The sequence below is a fragment of the Bicyclus anynana genome, chromosome 17 (genome assembly GCF_947172395.1).
Source record: "Bicyclus anynana chromosome 17, ilBicAnyn1.1, whole genome shotgun sequence".
Lineage (NCBI taxonomy): Eukaryota > Metazoa > Arthropoda > Insecta > Lepidoptera > Nymphalidae > Bicyclus > Bicyclus anynana.
This window is the reverse complement of record NC_069099.1, coordinates 6725993-6749402: the sequence shown is the minus strand read 5'-3', so window position 1 is coordinate 6749402 and position 23410 is coordinate 6725993. Positions and strand designations below refer to the sequence as shown.

Below are 23410 nucleotides of genomic sequence, written 5' to 3'. Positions count from 1 at the left end.
TCTGAAAGTGCCAAGAGGATGTTTTAGCTTGTAATAATGTTGACAGGTCTTACTTTATTGCAAACAAAGAAGATTTTAATAAAGGTTTGAACTATATTAATGTTACACTTTGTATAGGTACAATGGAAGACATTGCATATATTGCATCATAATTTTTAAGAAAATTTTATAAATATAATGATTATAAAAATCCGACAAGTGCGAGTCAGATACACCCACCGAGGGTACCGTAGATCTTTTTGAATATTTACTTAACCTCGGTTGGACATAGGTATACATTATCGTACTTTGTAACATGTAACCAACGTAATAAATAAATCCGAAATTAACCATCTATCGTAACTAAAAAGTGTGAAATAAATAAATTAATTAAACAAATAAAAAAACCCGGCTGCATAAAGTATAAAAAAACTGAAAAGAAAAAAAACAAGCTCAGTCCAGAAGTGTAGAAAGCAATTAGAAAACAGTCGGGACCTTAGATATAGGATAAAATGATTTTCTTCTATATTATTTAATAGGTCCCGACTTTTATAGCGTCTCACAGTCGTCTTGGTATTTTTTTTTTAGTTTCACCTATCTAAGAACACTTGGGTTATTGAGATAAATCTAACGATATCCTAATTACGTAAATCCGTTCAGTGGTTTGGAAGATATGAGGTAATAAAGAATATTACATATATACATACAAACATACAAGATACGCGCGAAAAACATAACCCTTCTTGCAGTCGGGCAAATATATTAAAACAATTTCATTTTTGATTTGTGCACCAATCACACCATCAAGTGCAATTTTTTGTTAGTGATTCTAAATAGATATAAAATATTATTCAATATCTATTAACAAGAATAAGGAGTACAGCAATGAAGATTATTTTAACGATCAGCAATCTCTAACCGACCTTTTTGAAATTTCTGGCTTGCCATGTAAAAAGCGAGATGATTCTCGTTTTATTTATTAAATAAAGCAGATATTTCCGACAAATTCCGAATAATCCACATATTTATTGGCCCATATGTTAAAGCGGTAATGTCTATATATAATTTGTTTATCATAAAACGTGGCAGATCGTAAAACGACTGACACCTTGCCTGCTGTAAAAGGATTTTCTTTTGTGACGACACTGTGACGACACCGTGACGACATTGCTGTACTATTATGACGGTCTCCGTGGCGCAGTGGTATGCGCGGTAGATTTACAAGACGGAGGTCCTGGGTTCGATCCATGGCCGGTCCGATTGAGGTTTTCTTAAATGGTCCAGGTCTGGCTGGTGGAAGGCTTCAGCCGTGGCTAGTTACCACCCTACTGACAAAGACGTACCTACCGCCAAGCGATTTAGCGTTCCGGTACGATGTCGTGTAAAAACCGAAAGAGGTGTAGATTTTCACCCTCCTCCTAACAAATTAGCCCGCTTCCATATTAGATTGCATCATCACTTACCATCAGGTGAAATTGTAGTCAAGAGCTAACTTGTAAGGAATTAAAAAAAATTAAAATAATGAGTATTTTACGACTAAAATTTCACTAAATTTATGTACCATAAGTAAATTATAATGCGTTTCAGTTTAAAGTTTTGTTTTACCCCAGAAGAATTTTAAAGAATCGTACATTCATTGTCAGTTTCATGCTTTTTTAAGTCACGTGTCTGTTATTGACTCTACCTGTACCTGTTTAGAAGATTAGTCTAAAGAGGTTGAAATATTGAATTAAAAAGGATTTTAAAACTAAGAACAATTATATTTTATGCTTATTTATATTATACTGAAGCCTAGTCGTGAGCTAGAATTAGGCATTAGAACCGCGCTTTGGCCTTTGCTAGGGGTCATTATAACTAAGCGGTTGATGAGTTGTGATTGAGATAAGATTTTTACGGCCTCCGTGGCGCAGTGGAATGCGCGGTCAACCTACAAGACGGAGGTCCTGGGTTCGATCCTCGGCTGGGCCGATTGAGGTTTTCTTTATTGGTCCACGTCCGGCTGTTGGGAGGCTTCGGCGGTGACTAGTTACTTAGTTAGGGCTAACTTGTAGAGAATAAAAAAAACAATAAGTATTGAATACAACCAGAACCAACTTTGCAGAAGAACCGACGAATCCAAGGAACAACGTCCCCAAGCCCGACAGAAAAGGTTTCACTCTGAAAACTCTCGACTCCTATCTCAAGTGATATATGAAAAAGTGTAAAATGCGAGGCAATTGTATATTTTAAAGTCAACTACCCTTAGAGGATGCTCCGGTGTCGGAAACTTACGAGGGTTTTCCTTCAGATCTAGGTGATGGGGTCGTTTGGATTCGTCAGTGTCTAACGGTAAATAGCAAAATAAATCAATTATTCCCAATTTAAGATATGAATTTCAATATCGTATCGTAGTCGTTAGATGAAAATGGCCGGACAATCGTTTATCCAGCCTGTTTACGTTCAAACTCCTGAAAATGACAGATGACGCTAAGTCAAGATATCGCTTGAAATGTGTTTCTTTAAGCGTCGTATACTTATTTTGTAATTTTAAACCACATACGTCTCATACCTAATGGATACCTTAATATAGATTTGTCAATACTAGACTCGGGTTCTTTCTCTTCGGATGACTTCAGATATTAGAGTGGTTTATGCAATAGCGTAAAACTATCTATTGCATGTTGCATGTCACAAATGGAAGGCGCTCGGCATAGCACCTAAGGCCAATACCTACAGCGGTGCTCATAAAAAACATAAAGTTTTTTGAATTGTATATAAATTAAGTGTATGCTAATAGTAAAGCAATTTTGTAAAAGTAACAAGGTATCTGCGATCATTACTTTGCATGTATCTGCAAATAAATAAATTGATTGATTGATTGATTGAGTTACAGGGATTTAAAGGGTCAGATTTGCGGCGCTGCCGCGGATTCCTGAAAAACGTCCCATACAAAATGGTTTTTTTTTTATTCTTTACAAGTTAGCCCTTGACTACAATCTCACCTGATGGTAAGTGATGATGCAGTCTAAGATGGAAGCGGGCTAACTTGTTAGGAGGAGGATGAAAATCCACACCCCTTTAGGTTACTACACGGCATCGTACCGGAACTCTAAATCACTTGGCGGCACTTCTTTGCCCGTAGGGTGGTAACTAACCCCGGCTGAAGCCTCCCACCAGCCAGACCTGGACCAATTAAGAAAATCTCAATCTGCCCAGCCGGGGATCGAACCCAGGACCTCCGTTATGTAAATCCACCGCGCATACCACTGCGCCACGGAGGCCGTCAAAAACAATGAAAGAACATATTTTTTCATTCATCCTTTTTCTAGGTTGGTCTTGATGAGATTGCGCTGTGGTCTAGCCAGCTACAAACCTAGCAAATGCGGCTTTGCCGACGCCACGTATGCGAGTTCAAATTACAGTCCATACACAGATTAGTAACTTTATAACATAAAGTAACCGTTATAACAAACAAAGAATGTTTTAGTGTTAAAATAATTCCTTCCCAACAGATTCTTCAATGATCGTCAATAACTTCAGGTACCGAGCGGAATGACAAATTTGCATGACAAGTTTTAAAATTAAGAGCAAACGAAAAACGAGCGGGTCATTTGACCCACCTCTGGTGATGTCGGGTTAAATCATTATCGTAGACGAATAAAGTAAAAGATCGCATAGCAAGTCAATTAAATTGTATTGAAGCATCAATAGCTGAACGGTAAAGAGGTAGGATCCAACGAAAGGTCGTGGATCGATCCCCGCCCTTCTGGACTATTGTCGTACCCACCCTCTTAGTCGACTAATTGGATTGGAACGGTAATATTGGTCATATTTAAAAATGATACGGTAAGTATTCTTTAAAATAAAAATATGAGTGAGTTTTAGACCACATGACTGAAGGTAAAAGGTACGAACCTAACTGCTTCTCTTTCTATATTTACTAACCTATATCTCCATCTTAACGTCCGTTCACCTTTTATTACTTACACTTTTCGTAACGGTGTAACGCATTCGCAAAGAAGTTTTTTTTTAAATTAAGTAAAATATTAACAACATTTTTACCTATACTGTTATTGCACTATCCTTGTAAGTAATAACACTTCCTTAGTTGTTCTCTCAAACTTTAAGCTTCTACAGAGAACAAAAGCAACTAGACAGAGTCCATTTATGCTGGTGACATTTAGATACTACAAGTCCAGTTTCAAGTGACCTAACATTTTCTAGGAGCGTCAGTATTTGCCTCCGGGGAAGAAACGAACGGACACTTATACCAACAATAGTGTCCAGTACTCAAACAATGTAACATCGTTCATTCAGTTACACACAAACAAAGTGATTTGAATGTGTGCGTGAGATTGGACGAAATCGCATGCGCGCAGCATCTGTGCTTCTTCCCCTATCTTTGGTACGTAGAACTGAAACATCCCATGTTAGTTTTTTAATTTTAAACTCTATTGTGTAAATAATAGAGTTGATATTTCAATGAAATTGTATTATAGCGAAGCTCTGGCATGGCAATAAGCTTCCAGGATTCAGATTTTTTAGATGTCTCCAGCCCGTTTCGGAGCCGGGACGTGTTTCGATGTTCGCGGCTGGCCGTAAATTGTTACGCGACGAAATCTGAAACTGTCCGATGTCGGAAGAGATTTGAGTGTTGACACAAATATCTTAATTAGTTCGTGTTTTTGTTTATGTGGCTTGGTGAAAGATCTGTGAAAAGTTTGGGAAATGCCGTGGAATATTTACGTTTACGCGAAGTAAGTTGCCCAAAACTTTATTAATAGAAAAACTTCTAGCTACTTTGTTATGAGTTTTGTGTCATATAGTTTTATGTAGAAACTTTTTTGATGAAAAGTTTTTTATATCACCTTTTATCTCAGCATTATTTAATGAAATTCAAAGTTTATGAAAATTCCCATCTTCCAGGCCAATGACAACCCGAATCATTTTATTTGTAAACATTCTTGTAATTCTTTTTCTAGAACTGTACGGAAAATTACAAGTTACTAGTTGTCCCGGCAAATATTGTTCTGCTATATAAATTTCTTTAATACAAAAGTACTTTAAACGCGATAAAAAATGGGGGGTGAACAGTGGTATGGACTTCATATATACAAAAATGCACTGCTTACTTACTACGAAGCTTTAGCGGAGAATACATTTTCCACTTAACTGTACGTATAGAGCTTATCGAGTCGCAGGGATTCGCTGGATGCAGGTGGCTCAGTATCGTGATGTTTGAAAGTCCCTACAAAAGGCCTATGTCCTGCAGTGTACGTCCATAGGCTGATATGATGATGATGATGATGATGATGATGGTAGAGCTTATCCTTGTTAAAAACCTAGTGCACACTACTGTGGAAGGAAGGTCAATTCGTCAATCCGTCTGGACTTTTAGACCAAAAGAAGTGGCAAACGTTTTTAATTTAAAGCGCTTGCTGCTATGTACAAGTGATAAAAGTAAAACTTGTTAAAAACACTTTCATAAATTGAAATATCTCTTTCAATCTACGTTAATATCTTTATCCTCTCTTGTGTAACGAAATTGATGTACATGAAAATTTACTCTCAATCCTCGTTGACTTAACGTGCGCTTTTGATGATCATAAAACATTGTCGTAGCCTCTTTCTTCTTTTCTTCTTTTTGCCGGGACCTTTTCCGCAATTGGCAATTAAAGTCGCCCGTTGTGAGAAATGCTGGTCCTCACTGGGCTTACTCCAGTCTACTGAGCTCGCTGTAGAAGCTTATCAGTCCTCCGTGGTCGCGGAAACCTCATGGAGTGTTACTGGGGAGCCAATGTGTGCTGCGCGTTGTTCATATACACCTCTGCATGTAAGCAGAACGTGTACGTTTCTTCTTCCTCCATGCATGGTCTGCACAGAGGACTGTCGGTTATACTTAGAACCGAAATATGTTTATTTACAGCCTCTTATGTTACTTAGTATTGCACCAATTTACACGGAAAATATATCTTAATTGTTAGTGAATTTATAGTTAGCAGAGACCACGTTCTTCCATTATAAGCGATTTTTGGATCTATCTTCTTCCATTTACATCAATCTTTTTACACGAGTTGGTCTGTTTAGTATTCTTGGTCTGGCCTTTATTGACAATTAGCATACTACTAGATTTCAGTTTTTCACAAATCCCGTGGGAACCATTGTTTGTACCGGCCTATGTGTTAATCTAGGGTATTATTTATCTTCGTTTAAATTTTCAGCCATAGTAGTTGCGGCGTTAAAGAGTAACATACATCCAGACAAATAAACAACAGGAATAGTTCAGAATATTACGGGGCTTGGTCTTACTGGTTTTTACTGGTTAGGTATTATTCTTTTAGACGATATATTATATTGTATTCAATAGCCTTTGGATAACATTTTTACCTATAATATCAATTTCGGTAGTTGGTAAATATCGTATCATATCAACTAAATATATTCAGTTAGTGAATAGGCCTGCAAGTTAGCCCTTGACTACAATGTCACCTGGTGGTAAGTGATGATGCCGTCTAAGATGGCTAACTTGTTAGGAGGAGGATGAAAATCCACCCACCTTTCGGAATCTTTGTTGTCTTTTGTTGTAAATATATTGTGTTATAAAACACCATTTATTGTATTTGAACACTTTTTAATTTCACATACAAAGTTGGTCTTTTAATTTATTTATTATCCCCACATATGAAGACAAAGTTTTATTCCTCCGAACATATATGCATCTACTTTTACAGCGTATTGATAAAGTAGTAAAACCGAGGAGTAAAATATTATGCGAATTTAATATATTGGATTTAACGACGATATCAAATTGTGTCGTAAAGATAATCTATAGATACGTATGAATATTTGATGATTGAGGGTAGATTATAATATTCAAATGATTCATTATGACATAATATATTATTATACGTCATCATTATCGAGTCATATTTGGCTCACTACTGAGCACGAGTCAGCTCTCAGAATGAGAGGTGTTAGGCCTTAGTTCACCACGCTGGCCCGATGCGGATTGGCAGACTTCACACAAGCAGAGAATTAATTAAATTCTCTGGTATGCAGGTTTTCTCATGATGTTAGAGGTGCATGCCCCGGACCGGATTAAAACCCACACTCTCCGGAATCAAAGGCAGAGGTCACATCCAATGGGCTATCCCGGCTATAATGGGCATCATCATTATTAGCTAATTTTAACGACCCACTACAGGGCCAGCCTCCCGCCTTCTATTATACTTGAGCTGGAGTACTGTGTTTAGGTTTTTCGATTGAAAACAGCACAGAATTGTGATCACTAGTGTTTGATCTACTACAGACCACAATGTTAATTGAAAAAAAAAAATCAAAAAAATCAAAAATTCATTTATTTCAAGTAGGCTCAGTATACAAGCACTTTTGATACGTCAGTTAACTATTTGTAAAGATTCTATCACCGGTTTGGAAGGCAGATTCTGCTGAGAAGAAACCGGCAAGAAACTCAACAGTTGCTCTTTTTAAAAAAAAAATCATTCAATAATATTATAATTACAATTTATGACAACATTACAATTTCTTTTAGTTTAAGTTTTACTTCCTGTGTGAAGGTGGAAGCTGATCCAACGGCCTCCAAGCAACTTTATCGTTAAGGAAAAAGTTGCTTGGAGGCCGTTTTGGTAACCGTGCCTTAATCAAAACATGGTCTAGACAGTTTGGGCCTCTTGTTGGAAATGTATGACAAGGGGTGAAGCCGTACTGGGCCGTTAAGTTGTATATGGAGCTTTGTCCCACCACACTACTTCAATGCAGATTACAAATAAAAAGAAAAGAAAGTACTAAATAGTATAAAAAAATGACTTTTTTGATACCAAAATCTGGAACATCGAAATTCAAATATTGCAATATACGAATAAAATGCAAATATTGAACTGTTCAACAAAATGGACCAATTTACTTATCGAGCTACGAATACGATTGATCAGCCTTGCGAAAGTATCTCGCAAAAGGCTGTATTATATAGTTGAAGTTAAGCTTTTTATAACATTATGTTGATGGAATATCGGGGGTTTTCTTTTATTGACCAAGCGCAAGCGTGGCCTATATTAAAACCATACAATTTTTTTGATTTATTTTTAGCTTAACCTTATTTGAAATTCAAAAGCCAGCCCCTTCATCTACATTTTCCTATTTCGCCAGATGTTAAGTATTACTTTATACCGAGCAATACTTTATTCAAATCTTTTCATTTCAAAGGAGGTTCTCGAGATTAGAAAACACGAGTGCCACCTCAGATTTCGTTACAAGTGGGTGCTTGCTGGTTAAGAATGGCCCATTTACTTGGGCACCCTATTTGATATCATGCCAGGACTTCGAACCGAGTAATAATTATGGACATTGTTTGTTTTGCTTTGGTACCTACATTGTTTTTGATGTTTTGTTCAACTCCTCAACCTGTAGGTAATTGAAAACCCTCATTTAATTCTAGGTAATTGAAAACCTCATTTTATTCTCGGTAATTGAAAACCTCATTGAATTCTAGGTAATTGAAAACTTCATTTAATTCTTCAATTCAATTCAATGTACACATATTACATTGTGATATGATAGTAGTGGATATGACCTCTGCCTTCGATTAGGAGGGCGCTGGTTCGAATCCGTTCCAGGGCATGCACCTACAACTTTTAGTTAAGTATGTGCATTTTAAGATATTAAATATCACGTGTCTCAAACGGTGAAGGAAAAACATCGTGAAGAAACCTGGATACCTGACAAATCTATGTGTATGTGTGTAAAGTCTGCCAATCCGCATTTGGCCAGCGTGGTGGCCTAAGGCCTAACTCCTCTCATTAGAGGAGACTCGTACTTAACATAATTGTGTGTCAAATATGGGTTATTAATGCTGATGATGATGACACATATTATTACAAGCTTAGTCTCACCTGTTCCGTTGTTGGTCTGTAATCAAATCTTGAGCTGAAATTTTGCGTGCATTTATAAATCGGATGACAATGAAATATTATTATGACATAGAGCTGATCATGGAACTGGAAGGCGGCCATAGGAACTTCATAATTAAACGATGCAACCTCATCGAGTTTGGGCTCGTTTAATTCATCTCAACGAATACTTTCATACTATATAGTAGATAGATACATACTAGGTAGTCACCAGTTTGAACTTTTTAGTACTATTTATTAACAAATAATAAAGGCTTGTTACTTAAAAGGTTTCTAATGGTAGACTTGTTTAAATAATCATCTTTATTAGCCTATTTGAGCAGCCCACTGTATATAAATAGGCCGCTCAAATAGGCTGATAAATAATATATAATAGATAAATAATAAATAATACGGCCAGGTCTCCTTAGGAGATTGAATATGGAGCTTAGACCCATCATGCTACTCCAATGCGATTAGCGGACTATTGTAAAGTAAATTCAAATATTCTTTGTTTATAACAGTAACAACCTTGCGGCTACGGTAATGTGTAATACTCAATACTTATATATAAAGCTGAAGAGTTAGAATTCTTTAAGTGTTAGATAGCCCATTTATCGAGGAAGGCTATAGAAAATATATTATCGGCGTTTTCCTACGCGAACAGGAATCACGCGGTTAAAACCGCGCGGCGTCAGCTAGTAAAATATAACCTATGAATATCAAATACCGTGTTTTTCTATTGGTAAAGTATTTCAATTTCGGTTCAGTAGATCTAGAGATAACCTATCTAAAACCTCTTAAACTCGCAAACTATACCTCTAAATTAAGTTCTATCCGATAGCCCATTGTTTAACTCGCGTAGTTCCCAATTCGGTGAGAATACAGAGATAAAATATAGCCAATGAAACTCACAAATAACGTGGCTTTCTAGTAGTAAAAGAATTTTCTAAATCAGTTCAAAATCAGTAGATCCAGAGATTACCCTTTACAATACCACAAGCTTTACCTCTTTATAATATTAAGTATAGATTACAAACGTAATTGTTCAAGCCAAAGTCATTTCTAATTACAGCACTGTCCTGTATAGGTTTCATAGTAGTAAATATTCCAGTAACTACATTAGCGGATACAGCCCGCAGCGAATTGTGATGCTATGCGGTTTGATATAATGCTAGTGTTGGTATGTATGTAGTTTATGTAATACATCCCTTGCTAATGTTACACTTGCTAACTGTGAAATGATATCAACAATCTATGTTGTATATATCTTGTTTAAACAAGTTTTATACCTTGTATTCTGGCCATGATATTCATAGCGAGTCAGCAGGGTTATTATGTAACTCGGTGTACCATTCAAGTAATCAGTCAATATATTCTCGGTGTACCATTCAAGCTCGAATCTCCTCTCAGAATGAGAGGGGTTAGGCTAGACCACCACGCTGGCCCAATGCGGAATAGCAGACTTCACACACGTAATTAATTGAGAAAAATCTCAAGTAAGGTAGGTTTCCTCAGGATGTTTATCCTTCACCGTTTGAGACATCAATATCAAAATTAAATTAAGTATAATTTAAATAATAAATGAATATTGACTAAAACTCAACTTGACAATCTTGAGCGCTTCCAAAACGTACATCCGATTTGTTTTTGGACTGAAAATTGTTCGACAAAGTAACCATTAAAAATTATTATACCATTTAAAATTTATTTTCAAACAATTCTGCAATAATTGGCTTTGAAGTTGTATTATTTATAGGAAATCACCGTGCCATACAATTTCAAGGGGGCCTTTTAGTTTATTCGGGGTGAAAGTAATAGTTTAATTTTTGATATCATTCTACTTTCCTGTAATTTTTGATTATTCTATCAATAGCAAACATCCATTATAAAGACGAATGTTTGTTGCTCCTATAAGCCGCAGTTAATAAACCGAATTGGCTGAAATTTGGAATCGAAATACATTTTATCCTGGATTAACATTTAGGCTACATTTTGTCCTGGAAAAATCCATGGTTTTTGTGGAAATTGTGAGAGAATTTCACGCGAACGGAGTCGCGGCTGTCCTCTAGTTTACAATATTAATAGGATAAAATAACTGGGAAGTATTTATACAACAGCTTACGCGGGACTGACGTGAGTCGAGTGTTAACCCTTGTCAGAAGTTTTTCAATTAGATTGGGGCGATAACACGCACTCTGAGGAATTGCACAACTTGGAGAAGAAACTTCTTAGGTAATCAGCAGGTACGAGTAAGTACCTACGCTCTACAAAAAAGTTTTTATGTGATTTATTTTAATTTAATTATCTATACTTATAATAAATCTGTAGAGAGGTCAATTCTGTACATGAAATATATTTTCAACATAACTATCAGGGGTGATTAGTGGTCGATACTGATGTCAAAAATGCAATCAGTAAAATTTTTGTCTGTCTGTCTGTATGTTCTTTATAGAAACAAAAACTACTCGACGGATTTTAACGAAACTGGGTACAATTATTCTTCATACTCCTGGGCAGGTTATAGTATACTTTACATACTCCTGGGCAGGTTATAGTATACTTTTCATGACGCTACAATTAATGAGAACAGAGCAGTGAAGGGAAATGTTAAGAAAACGGGAGAAGTTACTCCAGGGTAGGGTAGGGGTAGGGGTAGTAGTAGGGTTTCACGCGGACGAAGTCGCGGGCGTCCGCTAGTTATTAATATGAACCGTGATTGAGCCGTGGTGCTCAGTAGATATGACCTCTGCCTCCGATTCCGGAGGGTGTGGGTTCGAATCTGGTCCGGGGCATGCACCTCCAAGTTTCACTTTCAGTTGTGTGCATTTTAAGCAATTAAATAACACGTGTTTCAAACGTGAAGAAAGCTGCATACTAGAGGATTTTTTTAATTCTCTGAGTGTGTGAAGTCTGCCAATCTGCATTGGGCCAGCGTGGTGGACTTTTGGCCTAACCCCTCTCATTCTGAGAGGAGACTCGAGGTCAGCAATGAGCCGAATGTGGGTTGATAATAATAATGATGATGATGAAGTATAGTTCCAACTTCCATCAATACAGTTAAAATAATAACGAATTGAACATCAAGGGTCGTTTTAACAGCGTTAACTATTAAATTGATCAAATTGAAAACTTTAAAAGTAAATACAACTCCGGCGTACTTTATTTTGATTATCAATTGTGTTTGTCGCAGGCAAAATGGCCAAGTGTACTAATTAGTGATCTCATTTTCCCGGGAATTGACTTCAAAATTTGCTTTCCTGTAATTATAAATTTACAAACAGACTGTACATTTCATTAACAACGACATTGTTCTGTTGATTGGCTCTTTTAATCAGCAATTCTACATTGAAGTTTAATATTTTGACGAGGAAGAAATTAATTTAAAACATTGAAGCGGGTTCTCCCGTACCTGTTTTATTATGATAGGTAGTTCTGGAAATACGAATAAATGTTGAATATTAATGCGCTTTGTTCTTCGTAATAATAGTATATTTACTACGGAAATTAATATTTAATTACCTACTTGTATTTTATTTATGATATTTAAAAATATATTAATGCACGCCATTGACGATCAATTATTCTCACGTTCCTGCAGCACCCACGACTATAACTGATCGTGTATTGGTCGCTGCGTGCTGCTCGATTTATGACTCGTCTTCGCTGCCGTTTATGCTGCAGAAACGTGAGAATAATTGACCGTCCATGGCTGACTTAAGAGAACAATAATCATATACCTATCTCGTGATTTTTTTGAGAAGGTTTAATTAAATATAATTTTGACTATTCAAATACTTAAATTCTTTGAGAATCTACAAACTCATTTCAATAGATCCAGAGATTACAACCTCACAAAGTCTTTTTTATTATACTACTATAGTTAATTTAGTTGTTTACTAAAATAATTCTTAGTTTCTTAAATATCGAAATAATTGCAATCAAATCAAAAAAAATATACATCACCACCAACGAGTCACTTTTTGTACAATTTTATCAAAATTGGTAATTTTAAAAGTTCCAAATGTCCAAGTTTAAAAACCTTAATAGAATCGCGTGTCCGTCTGTCCTTTTGTTAGAGTCATAGGTATTGAAAAAAGACAAAAATAATTGACAAATTGCCGTCAATAATAACACATTTCACCAGTTTTGTATCTTTTTTGTGCTCGTAATTAAAATATCTAATTATACACCAACTAATTGACCTATCGTTTTCGCTCGTTAACATAAAAATGGAAGATAAAAATCTGTCGGCCATTAATGCCGGTCAATTAATAACGAAATGGTATTTTAATGCTGCTTTTTATGGAAATGTATCCTTAGGGAAATTGGGTGATTCGTACCAATTTCATAAATCTGCTCTGAGCATTTATCGACACGTCTCTCTGGAGATGATGCGACGGCTCATTTATTATTAACTAAGTAAGCAAGTAAGTCAGTTAAGTGAATAAAGTGGAAGTCGGAGGTCCTGTGTTCGATCCCCTGCTGGGCCTATTGAGGTTTTCCTTATCGGTCTAGGTCTGGCTGGTGGGAGGCTTCGACCGTGGCTAGTTACCATCCTACCGACAAAACCGTACAACTGCCAAACGCCAACCGCTAAGCGATTTAGCGTTCCTATACGATGTCGTGCAGAAACCGAAAGGGGTGTAGATTTTCATCCTCCTCCTAACAAGTCAGCCCGGTTGCTACTTAGATTGCATCATCACTTACAATCAGATGAGATTGTAGTCAAGGGCTAACTTGTAAAGAATAAAAAGAAAGAAAAAAAATCAAGTCAAAGTCAAAATTCATTTATTTAAATTAGGCATAGTTCACTTTTTCAGTCAGGTAATGTAAATAATTATGATAATTATATACAAAAATAAAAAAAATAACACAAAAATTTGTATTGTTTGTCCACGGTCCAATTTTTTTTTTTAATAATATTTCCCATATCTTTTAAATATGACCAATATTCCAATTCCCCACCAAATAGTCGGGAAAGACTGTATTAGGAGTGGGTACAATAGTCCAACGGGGCGGGAATCGAAGCACCACCACTGAACTATTGAGGCTTAAACTAATATCAGAGGCACAATTATCCGCCTACTTTAATATACTCGGCTTACATTAAAGTGGGCGGATAACTGTGCCTCTGAGTATAGTTAACTGATTGGGTACTTATCCATGGTAGAAGCTGACAGTCTTTCTGCTTTCATAAAATGGTATACGCCTGGTTATTGCAGTCAATAACAATAATTATTGAAGTACGAAAGAAAATCATATGAAACATCTAAACAGAAATATTCCATAATGAGCTCAACTTGTTAACTCATATCTCGGTTAATTTTCTCTATGATATACGTTAAGCCCATTATATTTTCAACCCAAGAATAATCACAATAATATAAGTCATTATCTAACCCATAAAACTACTAAACCACTTTAGCTTGGACGACTGGAATTTTTATAACCAAGCCACACAAAAAGCCAACATAAACCATCGGATTTGCTTTGATGTTGGAACTAATGATGCGAAAAATAGACGCGAACGGGATTGTGTTGAAACTTATAATAAGCCGGAAAACGGAATTTTAATAAATATCTACAGTATGAATATGTTATTTTTTTTCTCTCTGATTGTGTAAGTGCCGTAGGCTCCATATGGGACCTCAGCGGCGTCACCGAGCGCAGAAGCATCGCCTGATAGGGCCCGAAGGCAGACGCAGAGTAGATGGGCGGAACGACTCTCTAAGGGCGTCTCCTCTGAGACTCGGACCTCGGCTTAGAGGGCCGTTCGGGAAGGGTGTTTCGGTCTGAGTGTATCAGTCCGGGTGCCAACGAGATCGTGAGTTAAAAAGCCCACGTCTGGGTGATGTCAGATATCGGGGACCTCGTGATGGGTCCACGCTCCATATCCTCTCCTATAAGGAGGGGGGCCTTACATGTTAAAACTGTTAAAATAAGCCGATAACGATGATCTCCAATTATTTAAAAGTATATTTATTACTAGCGGACGCCCGTGACTTTGTCCGAGTTTTTCACAAATCCCGCGGGAACCATGGATTTTTTCGGAATAAAAAGTAGCCTACGTGTTAATCATCCATGCTATAATATAACTATCGATTCAGTAGTCGAAAGACAGAAAGAGTAACAAACATTCATATCATCAAAATCATCAGATCTCGCAAATTTGGGAAATCATAGATTTTTTCGGGATAAAAAGTAGCCTATGTGTTAATCCAGAGCAAAATCTACTTCCATTCCAAATTTCAGCCAAATCGCTTCAGTAGTAGCGGCGTTAAAGAGTAACAAACATCCATACAAACTTTCGCGTTTATAATATTCGTAAGATTAGTAGGATGATCATCAACAATAAAAACTTTTAGTACATATTTTTTCATATCATACCACATATTAAACTTGGACATTCTCACTCCCATTCACTGTTTACACAAAACCTTTGTCTACAGCACATATGAAACCTCCTATTACATATTAACATGCAAGAATTATTACACGGACCGAATGAGTTTATATACAAATGTAATGTATACAGACTAATAACACAAAAGACAAAGAGAATAGTAAATTAGGCCCGAGCCCTCCACTCTAAATATGTTAAGTTGGCATTTAGGCTTTGTCCAGAGAATTGTAGTTTCTCGCTTATGGACATATTTCTATGTAATTGCGGTTTAGCATACTGCAGGCACTGTTTACTTATCATCTAGCTTATTGAACACAAATTGTGTTCGTAGCTGAGATTTGCAGTAACATGGCGTGGTTTTGCCTTTTTAATTATTACTTTAATTTATATAGACCTTAGAGTCGTATTAAAATACTCATTAAGGTGTGTGGGTAAATTAAAACATGATTTTTGAAAAAAAAGAATAAAGTTCCACTCGCAAACATTTCGAAAGTTGATATCTTTCTTAAAATATAATAAACTTAGTGTTTAAGATATTTACAGAGAGATGAGATTTGTAAAAAAAAAACAGAAAAAATTAAAAATTGAAGAGGATTTTGTTTAATATAATCCTGACCAATATTTTTTTGATTTCCGATTTTAATCTATCTACATTGTTGATCGAAAATAGTTCCATGACTTTTAAAAAAGTACGTCGACATGTGAATACTACATCACTGGGCTAGGTTTTTGAGATTGCAAGTGCATTCATTCGGCGTACAATTCGCGCTTTACGTTATATGCAAACTTTATAACGTAGTTTCAACGAATTTAGGTGGGCTTTGTTAAAATGCTTTGTTGTATGGTAAAGTTTACTTTGTTTGTAGTGTTGTAATCATATTTACTTAGCTAATTTATGCATGCCTCGGGCTATAGAATATGTTAGAATATCCCACAAATATTAGACGATTTAGTATAGTCTATAAATTTAGTAATCGTATAATGAAACTACGAAACTTATTTCGGCTTCATTGATATATACAACTTTTTTTTTGGAGAGGATATTTCTGTCATCAAGGTATTGAATTTGATATTTTAAGCTAAATATCTTAGAGAAACTAGTTTTTTATTGTCAACTACAACAACAAAATCGTCCATCCACTTTACTTACTTCCTTCAGCGTTACAACCCTTTGTGGGTCCTCCTCAATCATTTTTACTTCATTAATTTTTATTCTTTACCGTTCACTCACACAGATAATTTCGCCATCATTAATTGTAATTTTTCTTCTTTTGCACAATCTATTTTTAATCTTTTTACCTGTGGTTTTCATTTTGTTATCATTTTTGATGTATTCGACATCCTCTCTATGTGCCCTGGCCACTTAGGCTTTACAAGGTCCTGAATAGCTTCGCCTTTCACTAGAATAGTTCACCTAAGTTCCATCGAATTTCTAAGTTGCCCAAAATATGCGAAGCTCTGTCCTCTCGACACTGATAGCTTATTAATCATCTGTGACAATGAGAGACCATGATACCATGATTATTATGAGATTTTTATGAATGATTACGGTAATGCTTTCAAATTATTTGTCGATTTGTAGGCAGTATTAGGCAATGTCCTTTATTTCCTACTAATATTATAAGCGCGAAAGTTTGTATGGGTGTTTGGATGTGTGTTTGGATGTTTGTTACTCTATAACGCCGCTACTTCTAAAGCGATTTAGCTGAAATTTCGAATGGAAATAGATTTTACTCTGGATTAACACATGGGCTTTTTATCCCGAGAAAATCCATGGTTTCCTGAGATTTGCGAAAACTGTCGATTTTATTGATATGAATGTTTGTTACTCTTTCACGCATAAACTACTGAACCAAATAAGCTGAAATTTGGTATTAAGATATATTATAGCCTGGATTAACACATAGACTACTTTTTATTCCGGAAAAATCCATGGTTCCCGAGGGATTTGTGAAAAACTAAATTCTACGCGGACGAAGTCGCGGGCGTCCGCTAGTATTTCATATTTAATAATAATCTCATTTGACTATGAGATAGGTTTCCTATATCGTTTAAGAGGTACACGAGATATACTAATGACTTTAAACATGGCTGCTATAAATTCTGGCCGCGCGCTCCTTATCAACGTAAGTTACTGCTAATGCTTGTAAATATAATTACGTACAAATTATTACACCTACTGAATATTCGTAGTATGCAATAACTACAATTCACCAGCCGTGATAGCCCAGTAGATATGACCTCTGACTCCGATTCCGGAGGGTGTGGGTTCGAATCCGATCCAGGGCATGCACCTCCAACTTTTCAGTTGTGTGCATTTTAAGAAATTAAATATCACGTGTCTCAAACGGTGAAGGAAACATCGTGAGGAAACCTACCTACATATCAGAGAATTTACTTAATTCTCTGCTTGTGTGAAGTCTGCCAATCTGCATTGGGAAAGCGTGGTGGACTATTGGCCTAACCCCTCTCACTCTGAGAGGAGACTCAAGCTCAGCAGTGAGCCGAATATGGGTTGACAACTACAATTCACCAATGCTATGTACCATCTTCGTAAACAGGATCTGATATTGCTTGTTTGATTGCAATTAGGTTATCTTCTTCTTGGTCGTGTTCTTAATTGCTGAAGGGTTTTTTTTTTACAAGTTACCCCTTAACTACAATCTCACCTGATGGTAAGTGATGATGCAGTCTAAGATGGAAGCGGGCTAACTTGTTAGGAGGAGGATGAAAATCCACACTCCTTTCGGTTTCTACACAACATCGTACCGGAACGCTAAATCGCTTGGCGGTACGTCTTTGTCGGTAGGGTGGTGACTAACCACGGCCGAAGCCTCCCACCAGCGAGACCTGGACCAATTAAGAAAACCTCAATCGGCCCAGTCGGGGATGGAACCCAGGACCTCCGTCTTGTAAATCCACCGCGCATATCACTGCGCCACGTAGGCCGTCAAAACTCCGCACTGCAGTCCCTTCGATGCGTTGTTTACAATTTCCCTTCACACAGTCCGGTCCTCAGCTTTTCTTTTGGCTGTTCAAGGGAGGCCAGAGAGTAACTTAGAATACCAGAGGGTAGGCCGCGTGGAAGTTTCCCCTCCACCTAGCCCACCACTATGGCGCAGTGGTATTACAAAACGGAGGTCCTGGTTTCGATACCCGGCTGGGCCGATTGAGATTTTCTTAATTAGTCCAGGTCTGGTTGGTGGGATTCTTCGGCTATGACTAGTTACCACCCTACCGGCAAAGACGTACCGCCAAGCGATTTAGCGTTCCGGTATGATGTCGTGTAGAAACCGAAAGGGGTGAAGATTTTCATCCTGATCCTAATAAGTTAGCCAGCTTCTATCTTAGACTGGATCATCACTTACCATCAGGTAAGATTGTAGTCAAGGGCTAACTTGATTTATAAGGGTGAAAAAAAAATTAAAAAATGAAAAGTAGATTTTTTTTTTTTATTTCAATCGTATAATTTTTTAGAGTTCCGTTTTCACTTTTGATTAAGTCACCCATAGATTTACCAGGTAACTTAGTAGGTATCTGTATGTCGGTCTATTGCTCAGTTTAGATGTATTTCATACTAAAATAAGATGTAGTGTAAAATAAAATCATATTTATAATCTTTGTTTCAAATTATTTTGCAGCACATTTATTATATAAGTCTATTAAAAGTCAATAAAGTTCTCATTTTCTTAAGCTACTGAGTTTATGATACAGTTAGTAATACAGAACCCTATTCTGTGGGTGATTTAACGCACACTTAGCCCTTGACTACTATTACACCTTATTTCAAGTGAGTTCTGAGATTTAGAAAATATAAAATCCTTAACTATACTAAACTGATCCGTGTTGGGATCGAACCCAGGACCTGTTTGGTAAGAACCATCACTAAGTAACGCCATCGCCAAAACCTAACAAGCTCATATATTTATAAATAATTTATTGCAATTGCATTGCACGTTGTAGAGTCAACATCTGAGGATGCTCCGGTTTCGGGGTGAAACGTACGTAGAGAGTGTTTTGTCGGACCTGGGTGACGTTGTCGCATGGGTTCGTCGGCTTTTCGCGGATGATAGCAAAATAAATAAATTATTATATATTCATGATGAACTTCCGCAAAGTAACGCCTGCTTCTATCCAATACTAACAAGCGCAGTTATGATAAATGTGTATCCAATAGTAATACGATATCTTTTTAAAGTATAAATTTTGTTACAGTATAAACAGATGTCCACAACATCAAAGAGTTAATTATCTAAGAATAAAACACGGGAATGGCTCCCTTGGGAATCGTTTGCGCATGTTCCTCTTTTTTTTATTTTAGTCCACGGCTACGGGGAAACGCCTTGACATGTGTGAGTGTATCTATTGCGTGTGTGTGTGTTGATCATAAATTACTCCCTGGCGAATGATATGAGCGGCAATTATGGAGGTTTTTGTATTCGTCCTGAGCTTTTGACTTTGCTCGCGTTAATTAATATTTGGACGACCGAGCTGCATTTGCTATTATATGTATGCTCTTCTACATCAAAACATATATAAATAATTATTTTTTAGTCAATAACAAAAAATATTTATACCTTATGAAAATAAACGCGACCATGATAAATTTAGATGCGAACAACATAAAACTGCTCTGTACCATAATAGTTTCTTCATTGCAGCAGTAAGAATTTATAATAAGTTACCAAAAGAAATTAGGAAAGAAAAGAATATAAATTGGTTTAAAAATAATTTATGTAAATATGTAACTCATCGGGCATTTTACAGTGTATATTAATATTTTGTTGATATTATTGTTGTTTTTCATACATATTTTCATTTTTTCTTTTATATAAGTTAGGTACATATACAATATTATTTTTTTTGTCACGTGATTAACTTAAAAAAATGTTGTAAATTTTAAATGAAATTGTCATTTGAATTAATTTATTATCACATACTTAATAAATAATTAGCATGCCAAATTGGCTAGATACATTTACCGTCTACATTTACTGACCACCTGTATATATCATGCATGTATCTGCAAATAAATAATTTGATTGATTAAAAAAATCGATAGCGAACGAACGAATTTGCCAAGCTATACTTCGTCGTCGTTATCGACCCATATTCGGCTCACTGCTGAGCTCGAGTCTCCTCTCAGAATGAGAGGGGGTTAGGCCAAAAGTCCACCACGCTGGCCCAATGCGGATTGGCAGACTTCACACACGCAGAGAATTAAGAAAATTCTCTGGTGTGCAGGTTTCCTCACGATGTTTTTCTTCACCGATTGAGACACGTGATATTTAATTTCTTAAAACTTATTATTATTATTAATTTCTTATGAGCCGTGATAGCCCAGTGGATAGGACTTCTGCCTCCGATTCCGGATGGTGCGGGTTCGAATCTGGTCCGGGGCATGCACCTCCAACTTTTCAGTTGTGTGCATTTTAAGAAGCTATAGTTATCTTATTGAAAATAGATTTTTTTTCCAAAAGTTATCCAAAGAATAATTACTTTAAAAGACAAAGTCACGAGTTACTTCTAAATTACACCCTGTATAAATCTGCAATCTGCGCCAAACACGAAGATAAAACCATTCCTCAGATTTCGTCTCTTGATATCTCTCATGAGGCGTAGATGTAATAAAGCAGTTTCCATATTTTACTACGGCTGGCAAACTTCCTAACCTACATTATACGCGAAGGGTCTGGACCAAATTCTATTGTCCCGTATTTTGATAGCGCTAACATCCCGGGGCTTTTTACTTGCAAATGAATTCGTTATGTAATATATCTGGACTCTGACACGGACACAGATCAATATCTACAGGAGATGGTAAACAAAGAAAACCGATACATTTCGCTTTTAGATTCTTTTTGAAATTCTGTTATCGATGGCATACCGCATGCTCAGAATGTTGTCGATAACATAAGCTTGACAAGGTCGTTGATGACACTCCCATGATATGGGGGCCTGCGCGGGTGTGATGTCGTGCGGTCGGGGTAGAGGGAAAGTCTGCGAAGGTATGAAATCGTGCGCGCGGGTCATCGCTACCGTACCGTTACGAACGAATTTGCCAAGCTATAGATATTCGTGTAAGACGCAAATTACTATATTTCAATTGGATATATTAAAGGTGTTGTTAAGTTTGAGTTGTAAAAGTTTTTCTAAGGATTCAATTGACTTTAACACATGTTGAACTGCCTTCTATGTTCAGTGGTTAGCTCATGTAGCTTCGCACCATGAAGACCTGCGTAATGTTCATAATGTATGTCTTGATGATCTTGTTTATATTTAGAACAGTACCCACACTCAACCCTACAAAAGATTTTTGTAAGAAATCCATTAATCCTTTCATATTTTATCAATGTATTTACCAAGAAGTGTATGTAATCTAAGCTATTGTATATGATCACATAAAAACGCCTAAACGTTAACAAAATACCGCCAGTTAGTAGCGAAGTAACGCCAACAGGTTTTATTTAGTGTCGTAATCTCGTCGTAAAATATATTACAGGTGTACCAGCGTTGTAATCTATCGCCCCTTTGTGTAAGAAAATACAAATGTTCAAGTCACTAAGGTATAAGGGTCTCTAGCCATGTGACATCGACTACTCTTTCTACAAACACTAAAGGTAGACTTCTGTTTTTGGCTTTATTTTAGCGCTTCATATAAATTTATACTAAGCAGTGGGTCGTTGACACCATAGTGGTTCCGCTGGGAGCTATCGGCACCTACTCAGACAGAAAAAAAGGGTCGTTCGATCCGGTCGCAATCGCAGGTCGTGGTCGAACGTCTCGGTCGCCAAGAACGGAAGACGTTATCGCTTCGAAAATTAAAAAAAATTATGGGAATGATATTTGCTATCGACAGGTCATGCGATCAAGTTGTCGATTGGATATGCCATTCTTTGCGTTTTGTTTGTTTTCGAAACGTTGGCGTTTGTAGAAAGAGAATCGACGTGCCACATATCTACTGCCAAAGGATTTTATGTTAACTAGTTGAAATATTCGATTTGTATGTTTTTCGAATAGCTTGTGCTAGGTCAGGAACGCGACAAAGCCGTTTAACGTTTGAAAGCATTTGGTCGTCATTTGAAAATTGTCACTTTTTCCCATCTTACATCAGCTTTAGCAATCGACCATTGTCTACACCACTGACACGTGAGATTTAATTCCTTAAAATGCACACAACTGAAAAGTTGGAGGTGCATGCCCCGGGCCGGATTCGAACGCATACCCCCCGGAATCGGGGGCAGAGGTCATACTCACTGCCCTGACCTTATAGGATAGGAATATAGAGCTTAAAACCGCCACACTGCTCCAATGGAGCGTAAAGCCACCAAACTGCCGAAGTGCAGCATTGTCGGCATTCCTACAAGTTAAAGATATTATTTTCTCGTCAGTTATGACGTTGAAAATTGCAACTTGCACTTGTAAATAGGTTTTCTGCAAAGGTTTCCTTGAACCAAACAAAGAAATCAACTCTCGAATCCAATTATTTTTTTTTATAAAGGGAAAGAATGTTTCACTTCAAAGGAACGGAAAATGTATGCAAAGTGAATTCCTTCAGAGCTACCTGTGCCGTCTTATTACACGCCTCGTGCCGTGTAGCGCCACTTTGAGGAGCTCAGTTAATTACGTTAATTAACATTGTTTAAAATTGTCTCCAGAAGAGAGTTCTTATGAAATACCTAACTACACTATTCGAGTAATTCCTTTACAGTTTGTACAATGTTATATGAAGTTTGCACGGCTGACACTACAATTACCTTCCATCTATGAATAATATTGGCTGGTGGGAGGCTTCGGCTGTTGCTAGTTACCACCCTACCGGCAAAGATGTACCGCCAAGCGATTTAGCGTTCCGGTACGATGCCGTGTAGAAACCGAAAGGGGTGTGGATTTTCATCCTCCTCCTAACAAGTTAGCCCGCTACCATCTTAGACTGCATCATGTCTTACCATCAGTCAAGGGCTAACTTGTAAAGAATAAAAAAAAAATATAAAAAAAAAAATTATATCAGAGTGTTTGTGGACGCACTAATCCGAAACGTCTCGACCGATTTTAATGATCTTTTGTATTAACCACTTCTCGTACCGTCTTTCGCCTTCCTACCCCGACACCTCATTTCTTAATTGCGATTTTATAGATT

The 23410-nt window shown here is 36.9% G+C and overlaps 1 protein-coding gene across 2 annotated transcripts in view; it reads left to right on the top strand.

Moving 5' to 3' along the window:
* The first annotated feature begins 4516 nt into the window (after positions 1 to 4516).
* LOC112053629 (opioid-binding protein/cell adhesion molecule homolog) overlaps positions 4517 to 23410 on the top strand; it is a 116105-nt gene continuing 97211 nt past the window's right edge. For both annotated transcript variants that reach the window (XM_052886581.1, XM_052886580.1), the window contains exon 1: positions 4517 to 4715. The gene's annotated coding sequence lies outside the window, so the exon portion shown is untranslated. The remainder of the gene's footprint in view (positions 4716 to 23410) is intronic.